We start from the raw sequence: 11,002 nt of genomic DNA, 5'->3' as shown, positions 1-11,002 counted from the left end.
TATTTAAAGTAGTACATATACATTGAATGGTGCGTATATATGTGTATATATCTTCTATAGACGTGTATATTTAACGTATACATGTGTGTATGTTTTATAAATTAGTATATAACTATATATATATATATATTGTAATGTATATATATTGTTGTATATTTTATTTAAAGTAGTACATATACATTGAATGGTGCGTATATATGTGTAATTGTGTATATGTGTATATATTTTTTAAATTCTAATGTAGTATATACTATATATAGTGTATATATATTGTTTAACGTATTTAAAATGTATGTAGGTGGGTATATATAGTGTATATTGAAAAAAGTTTTTTTATTTTTGACCGGGTTTGACCGGATTTTTAACCAGGTTTTTCCGGATTTAGGTGGGTTTGACCGGTTGGGTTAAGTGGGCCGGGTTAGGGCTATTTTTAAAATTTTTACTGTTGAATCCGGTCCGACCCACTTAAACCCAACCCGGACCCGACCCGATCCACAACCCAGCTAAATTTAATGGGCCAGTTTCGAGTTGATCCGGCCCGACCCACTTAACACCCTTAGCTCAAAGAGAAAACTTATGATTATTGATGAAAAAAAGGACACTATTTTTGGATATTACTATCTATAATAAATGGGGATAAGCAGACACGTCTTCAACATGCTTGCTTGTGTTGTCTGCTTCAGCTGCTTCAATCGTAATTTTACTATATTATCCCTATTAATTACTATAGGTTATTTAAGTATTAAAATTTATAATATTTAATAAAAAATATAGAATAGACATAAAATAATAAATTAATATTTAATTTTTTAAATTAACTTGATGTCTTATATGAGACCTATTTATGCTTTTTTCACAAGTATTTTTTATAGTAATTTTATTATATCGCTTCTAATTAGTTGTTATAAGTCATTTAAGGCATGTCTTCTTCGCTGATAAGTGGGGATAAGCAGGCACGTCTTCGACATGCTTGCTTGTGCTGCCTGCTTCAGCTGCTTCAATCGTAATTTTACTATATTACCCCTAATTAATTACTATAGGTTGTTTAAGTATTAAAATTTATAATATTTAATAAAAAAATATAGAATAGGCATAAAATAATAAATTAATATTTAATTTTTTAAATTAACTTGATGTCTTATATGAGACTCATTTACGCTTTTTTCACAAGTATTTTTTATAATAATTTTATTATATTGCTTCTAATTAGTTGTTATAAGTCATTTAAGACATGTCTTCTTCGCTGCTTCAATCGTAATTTTATTATATCAACCCTATTTAATTACTATAGGTTATTTAAGTATTAAAAATTTATAATAATTAATAATAAATATAAAATAATAAATTAATATTTAATTTTTTAAATTAACTTGCTGTCTTATATGGGATCCATTTATGCTTTTTTTCACAAGTATTTTTTATAGTAATTTTATTATATCACTTCTAATTAGTTGTTATAAGTCATTTAAGACATATCTTTTTCACTTCTTCAATCGTGATTTTATTATATGACTCTTAATTAATTGTTATGGTTGCATTAGAAAATTAATAATATTTCATAAATGGACACAAAATGATAAGTCAACATAAAACAGTTGATTGACTGTTGAAGTTATATTAGTGCCACATAGGTTGACTTTCGAAATTATATCGGTGTCACTTAAATTGGAATAGAAGAAAAAGTATTATAAATCATAATAAAATATTTGATTGACTATCGAAATTATAGAGTGCCATATAGGCTGACTTTCGAAATTATATTAGTGTCACTTAAATTGGAATAGAAGAAAAAGTATTATAAATCATAATAAAACATTTAATTGACTATCGAAATTATATTAGTGCCAGTACCATATAGGTTAGCTTTCGAAATTATATCAGTGTTACTTAAATTGGAATAGAAGAAAAAGAATTATAAATCACAATAATTAAAAATTAAAATTACTTTAATAATTAATTATCTAACTTATATTTATGTCACATAAATTGAGATTAAAAAAAACATATATTGAGCCTGAGCTAGCACGTGCACTTCAATGTCTAGTATATGTCATAAAAGGTGTAATATATGGGGTCAATTTGGCATGACATCATAGATGAAAATATAATATAAGCTGCCAAATCATTAGAGAAAAGGACAGAAACGACACTTCAAATTAAACTATTTTCACAAAAATGGCTATGAAATTTAAATTTCACTTTCTAGCCATTTTAATTTGCTGGCTTGTTTTGTACCGTTTCTACGCACCTTCTATATAGTTTCTATACATATCTTATACATATAAATATTCTATATGAAAATTATACAGTTTTGATACATAATTTATACAATAATTGTGCTTTTTTTTTTTTACATATTTTATGCAACAATTATATAATTTCTATACACATTATATATATATATATATATATTCTATACATATACATATTTGATAGAACTATACAATTTCTATACATACATCTTATATAGATACATATTCTATATAACAATTATACCGTTTTTATTTAATTATATTTAATTATTATTTTTAAACAATAAAAAAATATAAAATATTTTTTAGTTAAAAAATTTATAGCAAAAAAAAAATTGAAATATTTTTAAAAAGGCCGAATAGTCCAAGTTGAAATTTTATCAATATTATATATGAACTATATCTGAACTACATCGGTCAAAATGATCCAAATAAAAAAATGGTTATAAAGTTGAAATATTTTATTTGACTGAGTACTTTTTGACAAAATCTCAAATTTGAGCTATTTATTTTAAAAAGGTGCTACACGATTGTCGTTTTCCCAAATCATTACTCCCACTGCCCCCCCCCCACACACACCAAACACGTAGTCTTCAATAATGTTCAAGATAAGACTATCCCATAAAACCAAACATTAGCTCTCCTAGCTCACTTCATGTCATGATGTTCCTTTACTATAACATGTTGTCTGTTTACTTTTCAAACTTCTAAAAACCTGTTTTATAATATTTTTCTACTAGAAACAAATGGTCATACAAAGTTGTTTCAATACGTGGTATACCCACGGAATTAATAGTTAATACCATTAACCATCCCTTTTCTGCTCTCATTCTTCAACCCCACAAACTATAAATATCCCATTTTCCTTACATCTTCATTCCCATATTAGTTTCAAGTTCAACCATTTTAGTAATTAGTCATATTATTCTACTTATTAAATCTCAAACTTCCTTCAGAAAAAGAAAAGTACACTAAGCGTACGTACTTGTTTGCTAGCATGTGTATGGCATCAGTTACTGCTGAAAAGGAGTCTTTTTTCTGAAGATTACGAAGTATGTTTCATCTAAAAAGGAAGGAAGAGGAGAAGAAGACAACGACAACACCAGCTGCTACTACTACTAAGGGTGAGTTAGAGAGGGTATTTACATACGGTAGGAGGCTGAGATGGCAGTGAGGCTATCTGATTCTGACGGGGATGGGTTGTTGGGGTTGGAAGATTTTACAAAGTTGATGGAAGGTATGGAGGAAGAGAGGAATAAAGAGAGTGAGTTAATTGGAGCATTTGGTATGTATGAAGATATGGAAGGATACATTACTCCAAAGAGCTATTTATTTATCCAAACTAATCTTTCTTTTAATTGTTCTCTTCATTTTCTAAGCTGGTTTCTATAATTAATTTTTTCGTATAGCCAACTTTGTTTTTCTTTAACTCTTTGAATATATTCTAGCATTTCTTAATCTGTATAATATCCATCTGAATAATTATCTAGGTAGTAATACTGATTGTCATCACTTATATATTTCTCCTAACTCGTCTTCTATCTAATTTATATCTAACTCTTCATCTTCAATGTTAAATATTTTTTCCAATATTATTTTCTTTACGTCTATAATTTTTGTATCTCTAAGTATGTATAAAACTAGTATTTCAAAATTATCTATCATTTAGGCGGGTTAATTAAATATTTTTTCATAATTTTCTTTAATTTGTTTTAATCTTATTAATTCCTCTATATTTTCATTAAGGTATTCTATATATTTTATATCTTTGGTTCTCATATATTCTTTTAAATTTGTTTTCATTAGTTTTTCTATTAATTTTATATTTTTTATATCCATTTTCCAATATTGTAAGTATGCATAATTTATCATAATTGATGTGTAGGTTTAGTATGTAGGAATTTGTAAGAGTAGTTAGGTAGGTGTGGTATATAATTTATTCTAGTCATAAAATATTTATCAAATATTTTTTCAATATGATTTTTCTTATATCTACAATTTCTATATCCTTAAGTACATACAAAACAAGTATTTTAAATTTATCTACCATTTCGTCAGATAAATAAGTATTCATTTTTCATATGATGTTTTTTTTCAAAATATTCCCTTCAATCATACACATAACAAAATATGATCATTTTAGATTATTATATACTAGATTATTCTTAAATAACATGTTCTTCGGTCACTATTAGCATGGTAATCTGGATACTTTTTCCTTAAACAACGCCTCTACTCTAGCTACTCTCCTATCACGGCTTTCTTGCCTCACCGGTTTCACCTTTAGGATGGCATAGTTCTTAGGACTTTTTCTCCTTTTTCACTTAACTAATAAACTTCTTAGCATGCTATTTTTCGAATAATTCTACTATAAAGTAACTAACATAAACTTATTTTATCATATTATGATTGTCAGAAATTTATGAATTTAGCTATTCATAATTGTAAATATAAATACTTGTTCCGGTAAATCTGATAATTCTAGATTTTCCATAGCTGTTTGATGATCCATAGTTTTTTCTTGGAATTATATTTGTTTTTATTAAATAATGCAAAAGTTTTTGCTTCAATACATGAAGACTTGCCCTTAACTTGCCGGAGGTTTACATATTTATAGCCTAAGAAAACGCGTAAAACTTATCTACACTATTCTTACTTTACACGTTTCCTATATACATTTGTCCTAAAAAAGCCAATAATGAGAAGTGTAAAAAGCTAATAAATGAATAAAAGAAAAGTCAAAAAGTCTACCCTAGAAATAGTAAAGCTATTAAATGTTTACATGATTCACGTATCTTATTTTTTACGAAGCTAGATTTTTCTCCATATGTCGCTTTCTTCCTTTGATATTTTTGTCGCCTTATCTTTCTATTATTGCTTCGTTGATTTTTATCTTCTAGCTGGCGTCCTTATCTTCTTGTTGGTTTTTCTTTTATCCTAGCTGGACTTCTGGGATAATATTATCTCCTCCATTACATTTCGAACATTGATGGTTTGGATATTTGTGTCCAATTATCTTGCAATATCTTGTTAATAATCCGTCTGAAATAAATCTTTTCTTAATTGCTCTTGTAGTAGATTGTTTTTCTGGGTTAAGTAACGTCATTATCCATTATCTAACATCTTCCATATCTGTTTGTCGTAGTTCTCTTGAATTTGAATAAATCATTTGATGGTTTCTTGAATAATAGCTCCATATTGGGTTTCCATTGATGTAATTATTTGCTAATTCTTGAATAATTGTAGCTAATCCAATAAGTCGTTTATTTGCATAAAAATCAGGTATCTCGATTTTGGGTATCTCTGGCTGCTGCACAATATCTTTCGGTATAATCATATCTCTGGCTAATCCTATTTTTACAACTTGTATAACTGGTTTGATCTCGTCGTATAATATCTCTGCTGGTGCAGTATAAAACTTTATATAAAATAGATTTCCTTTGGTTACTCTTTAATAGGTGGTGAATACTTTATGTAATTCTTCTATAGCGGTTAGTTCTTCTCCATCTTGGGTATATACGGTATTTAATAATCCATAGTCGAAACATGTTTTTATTAAGCTTAGGTTGGTTTTGGGTAGTGCGATTAGCTTGCTGTGACCTTGCAAGTTTGGGGTTATATAGTTTGTGTTTGGTTCTTGGATATTTGTAGCTCTGGGGTTAAGGTTTAGATAAGTTTGTACTTTGTAGATATTTTCTATGTATCCTCGGGCTACATAGTTATAAGTTTTTTTATCTTGGTTCAAACTATCTCGATATGTGGTAATTTGTGGGGGTATGTACAAGGGGTCTTTTTGTATGATTTTTCAAATATCTTATTCATGTTCATGTTCTGATATCTTTGTCCACTAACTCCTTTGTTTGTACCTGCAATTGTTGATTGATAAACGTTATGGGTTTTATGGAGTATCCCAACGTCTCCTTTTAGCTCTGGAATTTTAATGTCTTCCGATCAACATAGCTCTGCACACTGCTGAGTTAGCTGATTCATAGCTTTAGACTTAGTTTAACTTCATTAGTCTTTAGCTTTTCTATTTCATTACTCATACTGTCCACTTTCATTGAAAGCGAAGTTAGAGTTTTGAGTATCTTTTCTAAAACATCATCTTCTATTATATCAGTCTGTGTAGCTTTGTCTTGATATGTAATCTGCAATAACATTTTTGTTAGTACTAATTACTTCAATTGTAAATGTAAAATTTAATATATTTAATACTAGTCTCCGAATCTCTTTCGTTGTAACTGAATTTTGTATTTTCTTTGTTAGCCACCATCGAACCTGGGTATTATCTGTTCTCACAATAAATTTGTTATATACAATATATGTTTCAGATGCTAATAAACATTTATATAACGAACATAATTCTTTTCTATTTATTTCTCATTTTATTTATGTTTCATTAAACGTACATGAGTAGTATTTGCAATATTGTTCTAATTTTTCTTCTTCATATCTATATTTAAGTACTCCTCCATAACTATATTCACTAGCATCTGTTTCTACTATATATATAAATTTTTTATTTTCATCTGGGAATTGTAATTTTGGTAATTCTTTACAAATTATTTTTATTTTCTGAACTTGTTTTTTATCTTCTTCGCTATAATTATATTCTACGTCCTTTTTTAATTTTTCTGTAAAGGCTTTAGGTTTTTTGCTAATTTTGGTATATATTCTCTTACTTGGTTTACTAATCCTAAAAATGATTGTAATTTCTTTTTTGTATCTAATTCTTCTTTTGAATTTATTATTTTTTGTACTATATGTTGTTGCATTTTTACTCCACTTTTATCTATTTGTATTCCTAAAAACTCTATCTGTTTTTTCATAATTTCGGCTTTCTTTTCACTTAAACTTATTCCCGATTTTTCTATTATATCTGTAAATTGTTCTAATAATTTTAAATGTTCCTCTTTAGTTTTTGTATATAGTAGTATATCATCTATGTATACTATACAATTAGGTAATTGTTTAAAATAACTATCCATAAAATGTTGGTATCTATCTGGTGCATTTTTATATCCAAATTATAATACGTTCCATTCATAAAATCCGTGTGGTACCGTAAATGCGGTTAATTTCTTAGAATTTTCATCTAACTGTAAGTGGTAAAATCCTGATTTACAATCAAATTTACTAAAATAATTATATCCTTGTATTTGTCTTATTTTTAATATCTTATTTGGTATTGGATAATTATATATCATAATTTTTGCATTTAGGTTTCTATAATCAATAGTCATTCTACTTTTTCCTCTTTTTTGTTCACTATGTTTATTTTTTATAAATGCTGGACTGTTGTGTTTACTATTGTTTTTTTGTATATACTATTTTTCTAATAATTCATCTATATGCATTTTAAATTCTTTTAAATCGTCAAAATTATATGTTAATGGTTTTTGAGTTATTATGCTATTTTTATCTATTAATTCAATTTTTATAGTAGTTTTATGTTTTCCCATCCTTTTAATGGATCTTCACTATATAATTGTCTTAATTTTTTCTTTATTATTTCTACCTTATCTATTGAAAATATAGTTATTTCTTTTTTATTTATCGAAATACAACTAGTTCTACTGTGCTTTTGTATTTTTTATATTTTCTAACTTTTCTATAATTTTTTCACTTCCTTTTATCCAATCAGTTTTCTTTCTTATTTTATTAATAACTTTTTTTGCTCTTATTTTTTGTTCACATGGTGCTGTAAACAACCAATCTGTTTTAGTTATTATATGTGGGTATAATTTATCTAAAAATGACATTTCTAAAAGCATATCTTTTGATGTTAGTTCATAATTATAGATTTCTTCTATTGTTATTATTTTATCCCATATCTGTATTTTTACATTTTTATCTTTATATGTAATTAAACTTCCTTCATTATTAAATCCTTTGACTACTATTGGTGTTTTTAATTTATCTCATTTACTTTCTGGTATACAGTTGTATCTACATAAGTTTGTTTCTGCTCCTGTAGCTATCATAGGTATATAATACCTATTATAATATCCTTCTACTATTATTTTTACAAGTACATATATTTTCATATCATGTTAAAACTCTTTTTATGAATAATCTTTCTTTATTATATGTTATAGATAATTGTGTATGTTCTATATTGTATGATTTTACTTGTTCTAACTATTTTATTTCTAATATTATGTCTGCTTTTTGCATTTCTTCCTTTATTTCAAATTCTATTTTTATTTTTCTAACTGTTATTATTATTTTGCTTTTCAGCTATATCTTTAATGTTTATTAGACTCCTTGGTAAATCTGGGCATATATTACGATTAGATTTTATTTCTTCACTTTTTACTAGATATTTTGCTATATAATTTTCTTCTTATCTTGTGTTGAAGAGTATTAAATATTCTTTTTCATTTATTGTTCCTGTTATATAATATTGATTTAAATTAACTGTTGAAGTTGTTTCATAATTTGTTCTTTTTTATGAGCTTGATGATTCTGGTTTTTCATGAGCTATTCTTTTTGTTGTACTTATTCTATCATTTATTATTTCTAAATCTTCTTCTATATCTATGTCTTTGTAACTATAATCATTATTATCAATTGTTTTACAAATTGTTCGAAAGGACTTTCTATTTGTATTTTATTAATTTTATTTTTTCCCATTATTTTATGTTTTGTTGTTAATACATATAGATTTTTACATCTTGCTGTAAATATTTTACTTCCTGGGGTTAGGTCTATTCCTGATATTTTTCAATATAATACTAATGATTTATCTATATTTTTATTTGTTATTGCTACTGAATAATTCGCACTTATTATAAATTTAAATTTTTGGTATATTAAATTTCCTTTTATGAGTGTTATTATACTTTTTTCTATAGATTTTATAATTCTATCATCTGCTAAATATAATTCTATTGGTGTATCTATTCCTTCTCTAAAACATGTTTTTATTAATATCTCTGTTCCTCCAAGGTGTACATATTTTATTGGGTCTTTACTTTTTATATCATTTATTTCTTTATTAATTATTCTTTTTGTTACTAGTGGTATACTAGCTCTTCCTTTTGCATATCTACAGTTTATTACATGTTCTTTTTTGCTTACTACGTAGTATTCTTCCTTTTTTCTACTAAATATATTTTCTATTGTTGGTATTTTAAATATTTTTTTCTACACTTAAGTCTAACTCTTTTTCATTTATTTCATCAAATATATTACTGTCAAATATTATTTTTTGATCTGTTCCTTCTTCATTTAAATATTCTTCCTTTGTTAAATTTTTATATCTTCTTCAGTCATTTAATTCATCTAATTCACTATCTATTTCATTATCTGTTTCATTCTCCGAAATTTCATATATACTATCTTCACTTTCTAATTCATAATCTATATAATCTATCTGCATATATTCTGTATTTTCTATTTTTATTTCTGATATTTGTTTCTTTTTTGGGTTTTGGTAGTTTTACAATCTCTAGCTAAATGTCCTAGTTTTCCACAATTATAACAAGTACATTCTTTTATAGATTTCCTTTTTCTATATGGTCTTTTATGTTTATAATTCTTTACATAATATCTTTTTCTTGGTTTCTTATACTTATATTTTGATATTTTGTATTTCTTATATTTCTTATGTCTTTTTTTTTTCTTATAATATCTTTCTTCACATCCAAATTGAGGTGTTATTTTATCTTTGCAACATGCTAAATTTCTTATTAATGTTTTTTCCATTTTTATTTCTTTTCTATATTTTTCACATAGATTTCTATACCATTGTTGTAAAAATTTTATTCTTGTTCCTAGGGTATTTACTATTTTTGCTTCATCCCAACTCTTTATTATTTTTGAACTAAATGGTTTAGGTAATTTACTAAAATATAATTTTCTTATTTCTTTACTTTCTTCTGTATTATATGTTCCTTTATAATAATATTCTTTAAATGAGCATGTATACTCATCTATATAGCACATATTACATATTGCTAATTTTAATATTAAATTCCTATTCGTATCTTTCTCTTTATTTTGCTCCTCTTCTTCTGTTGTTACACTACTAAATTCATCTCTTATAGCTATTTCATATTTTTTTAATATTTCTGTTGGTAGTATTTTAGTAGGTGTTGATGTTCCTTCTGTTTTGTTATCAGATCTTAGTACTTTTTTACTTGCTTTGGCTAGGTTTAAAAATCATAATTTTACTGTTCCTATTAATGTTTTTTCTATATATTCTGGTGTGTTTGTTGTATCTATTTTATTATCTAATAATTGTTTTGACATGTATCCTACCCATAGTTGTATTATTTTATTTGTGTCTATTACACAGTTTAAATCTAAAAAGTTGTAATTAATTATTTGTTTTGGTGTCCATTTATTATATTCATCCTTTGGATTATATCTTTTAAACTTATTTTTGTAATTATAGGTTGGTTTTCTTATTTCTGATGTACTAGGTATTATATTTTTTTCTAGAGTATTTAATTCTGTATTTATTAGTTCTAGATTTTCTTTATTAATTACTTCTTGTTTTTCATTAATTTCTAGTTTTCCTATGTTTTCTAGAATTTCTGTATATGTTTCACTATCTTCTGAGTCATAATTATCTGTTTCTTCAGCATCTATTGTATTTATTTCTAATTCACTGATTTCTGGTTCTTTATTTTTTATTTCTAATTTTTCTTTAAATTGATTTATCTCAATTAATATTTTTTGGTCTTTATCTTTTTCTTTCTGTATTTTTTCATACAAATCTTTTAGCATTTGTAGTTCTTTTT

Source organism: Capsicum annuum, chromosome 11 (assembly GCF_002878395.1).
Source record: "Capsicum annuum cultivar UCD-10X-F1 chromosome 11, UCD10Xv1.1, whole genome shotgun sequence".
NCBI classification, from domain to species: Eukaryota; Viridiplantae; Streptophyta; class Magnoliopsida; order Solanales; family Solanaceae; genus Capsicum; species Capsicum annuum.
Note: the sequence above shows the minus strand (reverse complement) of the source record.